The sequence below is a fragment of the Spermophilus citellus genome, assembly GCF_964194105.1.
Source record: "Spermophilus citellus genome assembly, chromosome: 13".
NCBI lineage: Eukaryota > Metazoa > Chordata > Mammalia > Rodentia > Sciuridae > Spermophilus > Spermophilus citellus.
In genome coordinates, this window is record NC_138193.1 from 13,679,148 (window position 1) to 13,691,963 (window position 12,816).

At 52.2% G+C, this 12,816-nt stretch overlaps 1 pseudogene across 1 annotated transcript in view; it reads left to right on the forward strand.

Annotated features, from left to right (window-relative positions):
* LOC308632471 overlaps positions 1–12,816 on the forward strand; it is a 224,382-nt pseudogene that overhangs the window by 186,771 nt on the left and 24,795 nt on the right. The window contains exons 5-6 of the transcript in view: positions 1,605–1,643; positions 2,518–2,567. The product of the transcript in view is annotated as an uncharacterized misc_RNA (transcript). The remainder of the gene's footprint in view (positions 1–1,604; positions 1,644–2,517; positions 2,568–12,816) is intronic.

Here is a 12,816-nt window from a genome sequence, read left to right on the forward strand (position 1 = left end):
TACTGCTCCTGGACAGAGGCTTTCCTCCTCACTCCTCAATGATGTCAGCTTTAGATGCCTGTTCATGTCCAGGGGAGGCACCTGGTGGGGAGCCACAATATCCACTGGGGTATACCATTGGACCTCAAGACCTTCCACGAGCAGAAGTGCACTAGTGTTTGTGCACGAACCCAACACACCCTGTTGGAGTATTCTTGGGGGTCAGAGACTACTCTTTGGTGCTAAGAGTTGACCTGAGTCCACATCCTGACCCTTGCTCTCTGCCATCTGACTGTCTCACTTACTCTGACGGTGAGAGATGATTTGGCCCAGCTCATATTCCTCCGGCTTCTCCTCAGTAAGCATGTGTAGCTCCAGGGCGCTGCGGATGACGTCAGAAGCCCTATCCTGGCAGGTCACCTGGAGGAGCATGGGAGACAGGCCTTCAGGAAATGGGCCTTGAAGTGACTACTCAAGGACAGTGGGCAGGGGCATTCTGGAGGCACCTCCACTCTAAATACAGGGCAACATCCATGACCCTACTACCTGAGGCTGGCCTCCTGCTCATCGCGTGGGCTCTTCCCACAGGCTACTCGCCCAATCCTTCTACATAGGACTTCCTGGGCCTACCATTGCTCTTTGTGGAACTGCACTCCTCTCGAAGTGAAAGGACCCCACTACCTGCATACAGATGCAATCTCATCCCACAAGTTGGGAGGAATGGGACAATAGCCTCCAAGATCAAAGGTCTGCCCGAGGATGCAGGCGGCATTGGGAATGGCCTAGGCACAAAACCTAGAGGCTTTGGTCTGGATTGCCAGGGACAAAAACAGACCCAGGAACATGACCACACACAGGAGTGCTGAAAGATAGCCACGAGAGCTCCTGGCCTCCAGAGGCTCCGTGCAGGCTGGGGTGTAGGAGGGCACCTCATCCGGCAAGGGTGGTCATTGGGTTACCTGGACATTTAGTGTGCTTGCTCCACATCCATATCGACTCTGCAGAGAGACCCTCTCAGCTCCTTGTTCAAGGAACATGCAGAACCTCACACTGCTGTCCTCCTCCATAGACGTCAGCATCCCATACAGGGGAACCTGCAACCTAGGTCCTGTCCTATTCTCATCTGTCACCCATACTTGCCCCTGCCCTTCTGGACTGCATGCTGCCACCTGACACACAGACTCCCTCAGACATGGCAGTGGACAAGCTGCTGCTCTCCCTCATCTCAGCTCCAGCCCTTCACACTGACCTCTCCCTTCTTGATTCCCATCTATCCTCCTGAACATCCAGAAGCTCCAAATTCTAGAGGGCATGAGTAGTCCATGGTATTGGACCAGTGTCTGCTCCACACCCAGGTGTAAGCACCAGGGGACACCCCTGCTCCCAGGCTTACCAGAACAGTCTTGGCCATCTTTGGACTTTGTGTGTCTAAGTGCACACGGATTAAGCAGGTGTCTCCCACCTGCTTGTGGGAAAGCGGCCTGGAGGACTTGCAGGTTGATTCTGAGAACTGTGGGGGATGGAACATCAGCAAACCCAGAAACAGAAAGCCACCCCAGCCTGTCAGTTGGCTCTAGGGGCTTCTAGCACATGTGTCCAGGTGATGAGGCTTCTTATTTCCCCAGGTGGAAGTGGAATGGCAGCACAAGTACAGCTTGAATAAGGTAGGTGTTTACCTCCTTTCCCTTGACCTGGGGGCGTTTCCTCACGATGAAATATTTTATTCCCGGATTCATGGACAGACACACAGGGACCTGCGCACCAAGTGTGCTCTGGGATGCAGGCTGCCTTTGTGGGTGGAAGAGGCAGATGCACTGAAAATGTTGGTCCTGACTGCCACTACACAAAACAGACTCAGATACAAGAGTGTGCACTTGAGTGCTTCATGATAGCCTTGAGAGGCCCTGGCCTCTGGAAGCTCGGTGCGGGTCTGGTTGGAATGATGTACTTGACTCCGCACTGGCAGTCACTGAGCATGTCTCCTCTGCAGCTGGACACCTGCAGCATTAGCGTGTCTACTGTACATCCATAGAAATACTGCCAAGAACCCCTTTAGCTCGTATTCACATACATGCAAAGGCTAATATTCCGAAGCTTTGGCATGGCCCCCCAGGTGATCCTGACCCCAAATTCCTACACCTAGTCATGCTAAGGAGGTTCTCTTCCCTGCCACCAGGAACACATCGCCTCCTACACATGGGACAAGTCACTGCCACCTCCTCTCCTCCAACCTCACTCATTGAGAATACCAAGTTCTAGGCACTGCATCCTGCACCCTGGACATATCTCTGACTTCATCTGCACTTCTGGCCTGCAAAACCCACAATACACAGGCCCACTCACCGCTGGCGCTGGGCATGCTGATGCTCTCCATCCTCAAGTCAAGCCCTTAAGACGGACCTCTCTCTTCTTTATTTCCCACCACAGCCCCGGGGTTGGCTATGTCTCCTGCCTTCCACTGTGTGGACACCCAGGAGGCAGCCCTGCTGTCGGGCTTACCAGGATGCACTTTGTCTCCCTCAGGCTCTGTCCCTCTAGGAGGACGTGAACAAAGCGGCTGTCTTCCACCTGCTCGCTGGAGTGAAGCAGTGAGGAGCTGCTACTGGTGACTTTTCTCATGCACCACTCATTGCTTTGGGTGGCCTGGGGCAATGATCCTGCAGCCACTGCAGAGCTGCTGCTCACAGCTGCTGGGATCCTGGATGCCACTGCCACAGAAGGCTCCAAGAACTGTGGGGGATGACAACATCAGCAGAGCCCAAAAACTCCACCCCACCCAGCCTGGCAGTTGGCTCTGTGGGCATTCTACAACATCCATCCAGAACCTGAGGTTCTTGTCCCCTTGGAGGATGTGGAGTGGCACCAGGAGTAAAGAGTGAAGAAGGTGGCTGTTTACCTCCTTTGGCTTGACCTTCAACGACTTGCTGGCATCTGTTTCCCGAAGAAGAAAGTTATAATCCACTCCTCCATCCAGGTCGTAATATACGTTCCCATCAGCAGGGATCCTCAGCTCTGGAGAGGCAGGGGCAGAGGCGTGGTAGGTGACACTCAAGGAATACACTACCCAACATCCCCCACAACTGAGGGCCTCTGCCAGCTCAGGTCTCACACACAGACCTGAGAGCCCCCGAATCCAGCTACTGTTCCACCAAAGACTCCCCACTGATTCCTCCCTGAGGACCCTCTATGCACAGGAGGTCCACTACAGGAACACCTTTCAAGGAAATAGCCCCTTGTACCCCAGAACCTCTTAGTTCACGTTGGGCCCACCAAAGAGAAACAGCTAGACTTTGTATCTGGATTGGTCCCCAAAGACTCATGTGTTGAAGGTTTTCTCCCCACTGCAGCAATGATCACAGGTGGGTTTGGGGAAAAGCACTTGATGGTGGTGCCTCCACCTTGCCAGTGGATTCATCCACTCATACAGGGCTACACTAATTTGAGGGGTATGGTTTGGAGGTGTGTTGAGCGTGGGTGGAGGATGTCCACAGCAGGGCTGTGCCATCCAGAGCAATATATTTCTCTTGAGTTCCCCACTTCTGCATTTCCTCCTCATGAGTATAATTCTCATTCACATTTTTAATCAATTTATTGTTATAGTTCTTGTTCGCCTTGTGTTTCTCCTTGTTCTTGTTCTTCTTCATCTTCTCCTCATGCTTCTTCTTATAGTCATCTTGACCTTCTTATTCGTGGTCTCCTCCTTCAACTTATTTTCATTTTTCTACTACTACTACTACTACTTCTTCTTCTTCTTCTTCTTCTTCTTCTTCTTCTTCTTCTTCTTCTTCTTCTTCTTTTCTCTCTCTCTCTCTCTCTCTCTCTCTCTCTCTCTCTCTCTCTCTCTCCAAGAAGAGTTTACAAGCTGTGAACGGTTCTATTCTACCACATACTTCTCTCTAGAAATGGCCTCTGGTCCTAAGTGGACTCAGTTTGCAATGAATAGAAAGATTGGAAGCCAGAAGTGATTCTTCATTGAACTGCTTTTCTCATGTACTCGTCTAGGTCAGGAAAGGCTGCCAAAGTAGGCACCCTGTGGTTGTCTGTCTTCTTTGACACAAGACAAAGAAGCCTCTCTTCTTGGCCCCTTGTGGATAATAGCTTTGCAATGCCTCCTCAGGCCAAGGAAAGAACACATGATAGGCAGGTCCACAGCCCCTGGGGAACATGAAGAACCTGCAGATTTGTGCCCCATCATTACACTTTGTTTTGTGCACAAGTCCCACCAGACTCTTCCTGGGCATTGGGTCAATGCACACAGTGTTTTGGCTCCCAGTTGTCCTGAGCCCACTGTGACTCACTGCTCCCTACCCTCTGATGGTTCCACTTACTCTGATGGTTCGAGACAATTTGCAGAAGTTCGTAGTTTTCTGGATCCTCCTGCTGGAGCAAGTGTGCATCTAAGGCCCTGCGGATGATGACTGCAGTGCTGTCCTGGCAGGTCACCTGAGCAGGGTTGGAGAAAGCTCATCAGACAGGGAATTTGGGAGTAGCTACCCAGAGGACAGTGCTCAAGGACAACCAGAGACAAGAGAGCTCTCAACACAAGGGCACCCTCTTGTTACCCTGCTACCTGAGGCCTTCATGTGATCATGTGGGGTCTTCCTATGAGCCTCTAGTCCCATCTTGGTACAAGAGTTTGCTTCAACCTGCTATGCCCCACAGGGACAAGGGAACAAGGACCAAAAGGCTTTGTACAGACACACTCTAGTCCCATCAACATGGGAGGAATGGTCCAGTGGACTTCCATATCCCTGCTCTGGTCTGGGATGCAGCTGCATTTTTGTGTGGACCAGGCATGAACACTAGGTGATTTGGTCCTGACAGCCAGGGCACAGCACACACTAGGACTCTTTAATGATAGGCATGGAAGTTGCTGGGCTCGAGAGCGTCAGTGCTTGCTGGGGTGTCAGGAGGTTTGGACCCAGCAGGTGCAGTGGTTCAACATGGCTCCCCTGGAGGTGGACACCACAGTCTCATGATGTATACTCCACACCCAGGAAAATTCTGCAGAGAGAGCCGCTAAATCTCTATTCACATACATGCAAACTAGGACACTAATGGGCCCCTCCAAGGCCCCAGTTGTCTGTGACCCACACCTACCCACCCTAATCATTCTACAATGGCTCCCTTCCCTTCAACCAGCAACATGTCCCCTCCCACACACAGGAAAATGACTGCCAACTCCTCTGCTTCAACCTCCACGGTTCAATATACTCTTCCTCAATATCCAAATCAGTACCCTCGATATTTCTCTGACCTCCTCTGAACCCAGCACTCACTCCTGCACTTCTGACCTGCACACCCCAAAACACGCAGGCCCACTCCCACCCAGACCTGGCGTGCAGCTGCTCTCCCGCCTCTCTCTTCCTCATTTTATGCTCTCCTTCCTGACCTTCCAGAAGCTCCAGTTCAAGAAGACAGGCCTAGTCCAAGGTGTTTGCTGTGGGACTCGGTCTTCCCCAGTGTGGGCTCCCAGGAGACTCCCCTGCTCGAAGACTCACCAGGATGCTCTTGTACTGTGTTGTCCTTTCGTCTTCCAGGTAGACGTGAATGAGGCACCTGCCTCTCATCCGCTTGTTATATTGGGGCCGTGGGGAGTACCTAGTGGAGACCCCTGATGTCCTGGACTCTGGCTCTGCCCCTTCCCAGGGAGAAGGCTCTGGCTCTGGGGTTGGCTTAGGAGCCGTGACAGGAACTGAGCTTGTAGCTAGAGAAAAGATGCCAACATGACTGCCTTGCCCTGACCTTCGCACAGACACACAATACCCCTGCTGCCAGGAAGACCTCAGGCCCTTAGCCCACCCAGGACCTCTTTGCAGACTGGGGTCACTTCCTGAATGGACAAAGGCTTATCCTAATTTCCAGCCCAACACCAGGCATACAGACTCCCTGCAGTGGGACAACAGTCGGACCTTTCCTCATATACCCTTAGGTACTCACCCCAGTCCGCCTGGCTCTCAGGCTCTGCCTGGCTTGATATGCCATCTTCAGTTGGGGCCAGGAGGTGGTGTGCTTGGTGCTCCAGGTACAAGCCAACCAGCAAGAGCCCCATGTAAGGCAGCAGCAGCTGCAGACTCAGAGAGCCTGGAGGCTGATGGGAAGCCTCGGTGTAGAAGTTCACCCAGGTCCCCAGGAAGGAAGGTGAGGCACTGTGGGGAGGCAGGTGTGGAGTCAGCAAAACCCTGGCCTTGCCTTCGCCACGGCCTCCAGAGCAAACCTCTGACCCTACACTCCTGAACCGTCCCTGGTTCTGAACACACCAGTCCACCTCAGACCAGACACAGTGGCTGTACAGGCAGGGACAGGACAAGTCGCTAGGCAAAGAGCCTTCAAGGAAGGAGCGTTAGATCCATGGTATGACCAGCTCTCCCCTCCTCTGGGCAGGCCTGACACTCTTCTTTCCCTTGGCTACGTGCTCTCCAACCTGGAGTGCACCTTCCAGGAGTGTCTGTCCTCCTGCCCACTCTTCTCAGGGCTCAAGAGACACCTCCTCCCCTGGCGTGGGCTGCAAGGCTACCTCATTCTCTGTGAGCTCTCTCTGAGTCCCCCTGAGTAGCAGGGGACCTCTCTTTTCCCATGAGTGCAGACCACATCTCTGTGGCCCTGGGGGAGGACAGGAGGTGTAGTGTGGGGGATCCATTGTCCCAGGGGCTTCCCCAGAGGACCATGACTCCACCTACAACTCCCTGCCTTACCCCTCCGACTGTTGAAGCCCCACACCTCACACTGCAGGCAGCAAACAGAATTGGGGAGAGCAGTCTCTCCTCAGCCTTCCCAAGTCAAATCACCTTGCAGGTCCCTATTCTGGAAACAGGAGCCACCCTCTTGACCCCAAGCCCATTCCATGTTGAAGTTGGTCCAGGGGTCCACCATAGTCACTGAAGAGGACAACGTGCAGTTATGCCCCATGGAGTCAGGGATGCAGTCACATGTAGGATATGTACTCATGGCACCTGCGGTTTTAGGCTGACCCCCATGAAAAGGGACACAATGGCAGTCATTTGCACCCCATTTTTCACTGAGTTATGAAACGTGACTGGAGACGTGTCTTCACACAGTGAGTGCTTTCTCCATGTTCATCAGTGAATGAGCCCAAACTGCTGATTCCCACATATCTCTGGGTGTGGGAGCTGCCATGTCCAAAGCCCCTGTCCAGCTATGTCCCAGCTAGGATGCTCTGTCCCACTATGGAAACTAACATGTCTTTATTAACCCAAAAGTGCTTTTCCCAAGGCCCGAGTTTTGAGACGCCTCTGGCACAGATCTACGTTCTTCACAAAGCCAACATCAAGCAGAAAGACCACCTGGCCTCACTGAGTCCACCTGGGAATGAGCTCAGCGCACACCATTGAGCTGTGGTGCCCAGTGTGTGGGGACTGCTCCCCGGACCTCTGTGGATCAGCTGGAGTTAGGATGGTTTCTCTGCCTGAGAGGGGAGTTCACTCCCCTTGCAAGGCTGTAGCAGGCACCTCCAGGACTCGTCCCATTCGGGGCTGACATTCCACTATGAGTGTGGTCCTCTATCTCATTATTTATCACAAACCTTTGGGTCCCTGAGAGGTACATGGCAGCCCCAAGACCCAGGCATTGAGGGGGCTACACACTTGGGCTTGGTAGTCTGGTGCTTACCTTGGGAACAAGAGATCCAGCACCTGCTGGGTGGGGATGGAATCCCAGGAGATGAACCCCATGTTGCTGCTGAAATGTAGGTTCCTCCCACAAATGACAGGCAGGAGCTCATTCCTAAGCTGGTCCTGCCTGTAAGGTTCAAGGCTCTGTACCCTGAAGGGCTCCTCCGTGTTCTGATCATTTTCACCCTGGGTTGGGACCAAGAATGGTGGGTTCAAAATGGAAATGGTGACAAACAGAAAAATGACTTGTGCCAATACACTAGAGTCAAAGCACAATGGGACAGTTCCCATCTGTACAAACACACACACACACACACACACACACACACACACACACACACACAGTCAGAATAGGAGTCCTGGGCCATTCATCAGGGATCAGACTAGAGGGCCTGCTGGGCTCACCTGCCCTGTGCTACTCACTGTTACTCTTGAGCTCCTCTGCGACAATCGCCAGAGGCTCTGGCGTCTAAGATGAAGCCTCACCCAGTGCATCCACAAAAGGGCTAGTTGGCCCCCCTGAGATTCCTGGGAGCCTGAGGCTCGGCATTGTTTGCAACCACAGGGGAACATCCTTCTCACTCCAGTGTCTCCAACCAAATGAGCTCGGATGGCTTGGTCAGTGAAGTGGGCGCCTGGATACCAGGGTTCCATGTTCTGTTTGATCCATTGTCAAGGCAATGATGTCATTTCCTGTGTCCATACCTGAGCCTCGTTTCACATAAGACCACTTTCAAAAGCCCTAAGGGCTGCTGATTTCTCCTCCATGCCTACCCATCTCAGGTGCGCAGGTGTTCACCAACAGCTACCCAAATACCCCCACCAGCATCTGCCCTGCTTGGTGCCACTAGAGTTCCAGCTTGGAGCCTTCACAAATGCATTCACAACCAGTCCTTCCCTCTCAGCAGCTTTTGGACCCTGGTCCCATCATTGTGCAACTCACGGTGTGCCCAGTCTTTTCTGGAAAGTAGGGTAGCATCTAATCTCTAGGGTTTATTGTGTCTATTGTCCCATAACACCCTCTATTCTCACTGAAACCAGAGATGGGACTCACAGGTGGCTAAAGCACAAATGTAGAGATGGGACAATCACAAGAAGGGGAGAGACAAAGAATGCACCCTAACTCAATCAGGCCTGTGTCCCACACAGGGACGTGGCCAATGTCCATCCCATCGTGGCTGCAGTTCCCACTCTACACCATGGCAAGTTGGAGGTGACTGAGATGCAGAGGCTGCTCCCCTCTGCCATACAACTTCCCAAGGCTTCTCCTAAGATTTCAAAAGGGCCAAGTGTGTCTAGTGTTGGGGTCTCACAGAGACTCCGAGGTACCACAGCATCCTGCTGCCCAGAACCACTTCACCCCTCACCTCAAGGGGGCTCAGCCTCTGGATTCATGGGAATTGAAGTGGGTACAGGTGATGGGATATCATCTCCAAGACTGAGTTATGCCAAGTCCATGACCCCTGTCTGCATCCCTGTCTCCAGCACCACTCCCCCCTCTCTCTTTCCTCCTCAGAGCAAACAAGTCCATTAAGCAAGTGTGTCCTGGGATAAAGACATGACAGTCACCCATCCTCTCATTACAAAAACACTGAGGCTCAGCCAACATGGATCCTACCAGGAACACAGGCATAAACTCAGACTCCTATCCTCCCAGCTGAGCCTCAGTGGAGCCTGGACTCCCAGCCTCCTGAGTCAAGGTAACAGAGGTGCCTAGCCGAGCCACCTTGCATGCAGCCGCACACAAACTGAACTTATCAATGCCCCTTGCTCTCAGTTGTGAGTAAAGGGGAGGTGGTGTTCCACAACCCTGGACATCAAGTGCAGTCTCCAGGCTTTGGGGTGTGCCCTGGCCTCTCTCTATCTGCCCAGGCCCTCCAACTCACACTGGCCTTTTACCCAACCTCCTCCTAGGGCCAAACTCAATCCTGCCTCTCAATTTCTGCTGCCTTCCCCAACACACTGCTCCCAAAAATGAGCAGGGCTGGCTCTCGGTTATCATGCTGGTGCCAGCAGCAGTGCCACCCCACTGACATAATTCTGAGTCCCAACCTAGGCACCCCAGCTGTCTTTGCCACACCTGGCCTGTTTGGGCTCTGGCTCTTGCTCTTTTCTTTCATGTGCATGTGTTTTGAGGTTTTGAGTTTCTCCCACTGCAGAACTGCAGCTGTAGCAGGGTAGAGCTCATGAGGGTGACATTCTGAGCCACATCCAATCCCATCAGGACTGTTAACTGGGGTGACTGCTGGAACACAGTGATGAGTGAACACATGGGAGGTTGTCGGACCCACCTTGCCTCTGAGTGGCTTCCTTTCAGCACAGGAATGTAGGGATGGGAGCCCTTGGCGTGGGATGCTTTGGACAAGGCGTGACCATGGGCTCTCTTTCCTGGCAAAAATGGCTCCACTGAGCATGGAGAGCACTGTCATTCCTGGTGGCTAACAACAGCCCTGGACCCCAGAAAGGAACCCACACTCAAGTTTTACGTCTGAGTGTGCGTGTCCTGAGGAAATGAGGTCTCCCGATCCCATGTGCAAAGAGGTAAGTCCTCTAACTCCAGGGGCCATGAAGGGACATCTGAGTTTCCCCTGTCCTTCTTTCCCTCTCTGAACCCAGGGTGTCCTCACACTAACCACAGTTAGGACCCTGGCCTCATTCCCCAATGAGGATCATTAGGATCTATAAAGGACAGTCTCTAAGATGCTCAGTGGACCCACACCCTCTGCTCAACCCATATCCCTATTCACCCAAGATGCAAGAGGATTTCTATTCAGGAAAACCAGGAAAGGGAGAGCCTTTCTCAAGGACACAAGGACATTAGTGAGTGAGAGAGTGATTAATGGATGGAGAACTATTTCCACCACCAACTTCCAGAGCATATATGGCCCTTTGGGCACAGGTCCGTACCCTTTTTTTTCCAATCAAGTTTTTCAGAGAAGTGAGGCTGCCTTCTAGATGGCACCTCCACACTAAGGGGGTCTCCTACTTCTTCCACATGTACGTAGTTGGCAATGGGCCTCCCACTATGTGCATCCAAGAACACTCTGTGGGCATCTGTAGCCTTTCAAGACCCTGGAAACCATGCGGGCACCCCAGCACCAGCAGAGCATTTGTGCACATCACAACAATCACCCCGGGTGAGAACTCTCCATTCCACTCTGTACTATGCCCTGCCATCTGTACTGATCAGTCCAACCCCTCTCCTTCCTGTTTCTTGATTATACTACCATGATTCCCACACATGGATGCCAGGGTACTTGTGGCCCACCCCAACCATTTGGGTTCCAGGAACAAATGACACAGTGGAATGTGTTTGGGAACTTCTGGATGATGGGTAGTCCCACTCCAGGTTTTCATCTTCAATGTAATGAGTGCAGAGGGAGCCAGGAGGGCTCTGTCAGGTAGAGAGAGGTGGGAGCTGACTGAGCCTCAACTAAGTGCCCAGGACTCTGGGTTCAGAGCTGGTGTTATGTGGAATTGTTGAGAGACGTGAAGAAAACCCAGCTCACTGTATGCAGACAGCAGATGCCCTCACGTGGTCAGGCTGCAGTGCTTCTCAGAGCCCCAAGATGTTCCACAGGTGTGGAGGTGGGGAACCCACGTGCCAGCCCAGGCTGCTCCTGAGCACCTCTACCTGGTTTCGAAAAACGTGACTCTGCTTTAGAGTCATCACATCAATGTATCCCGGCCCCCCACCCCCCAAAAAAAGTTCTCTCAGAGACACTGAGGTTCCACTGGCTCTGGACTTGCCCTTTTCTCTGGGATTCTGGGGGCCCATTAATTAGGAGGTTACAACACTCCTCAGCACACAGGCTGAGCCCACTGAGATCCCAGGAGTATCCAGGCATTGCTTCTATTTATAGTCCATCATGACCCACGACACAGTGGACACGTATTGCACTCACCTAAAGAAACCACCAGGCCCAGGGCCTTCGTGCCACTGGCCTGCAGAGACCTGGAGGAGCAGGCAACCTATAGGCTGCGTGGAACCAAAGACCCTAGATCCTGGGATCTGAGCTGGACACACAGCTCATGTGCACACAGTCACCACTGTCACTGAGAGTGCAATTGAAACACCCGCAGAGTTAGCAGTGGACCTGGTATGCCCACGAGTGGGGGTGATCTGCATCCCTTGAAAATGATCGTGTCCAGAGAAAGGCAAATTTTGTAGGACTTCACTTATCTCAGATTCTCAATTATCAGGTTCATAAAAAGTAAATACAATGTTCTTTTCCTGGGCCTCAAGGGCACTAGAATTCAGCATTGATGGCAAGAGTATGTCCATGTGAGTTCTGGAGATGCATGGTGGTGACGCCTATACACCAACATAAACATGGTTAATGCCACTCAACTGTGTACTCCAAAATGGTTTAATTACAAAACGGATGTTTGGTGCCAATTACCACAATGTAAACACTTGGGAGACTGCTGATTGACTCATCTTAGCATAATTTGTGTTGTGATGGCAGAATACAAGACACTGGGTAATTCATAGCACAGATTTTATTTCTCAAACTTGGGAGGCTGGAAGACCAAGACCAGAGGCCAACTTGTAAGAACGTTCTTGTTGTGTCCTCTTGGGGAAGCAGGTGAAACAGGGACAAGGGCTGATTTGAGAAGCCCTTTCCCAGGGAAGGAGAATCCATGGCCTAAGCACATCTTCAAGTTCCCACCCGCTGACACATCAGAGTGCAGAGACAGAATAGAATGACAGCCCATGCTCCCCAGAACATCCCAACTTCTTGGCATGACTCCATTTCTGCAACATTTCACAAGAGTTAAGCGGAACACATGGGGACAGGGCTCCCTTCTCATCTGCTGCTTGCAGTGTTGCAGGTGGCCTTACAAGCCATCACTGAGGTTCTGCACAACAGCTCTGACTGTCCGCCTATCACATCCCCATGAGGCTGACTCACACACAAGTCCTGAACACTCCCAAGCCCAGAAACCAGAAACGTTACAAGAAATCCAAGGGAGATTTGTTCAAAGTCCGCCCAAAACACCATCCACACAGGCTCAAGCCTCTTACAAAAGTGCCCGAGTATTTGCATCTAAACGCTGCATATCTTCTTCCTGTAGCACTTCCATTATCTCTAGATGACTTCTGACACCTAATGTAATGAAAGGGCAGTGTCATTCTCTGTAACACTGTAAGATCCAGGAAACAATGAGGAGAGAAGTATCTGTCCAGAGAGACACAACTCCT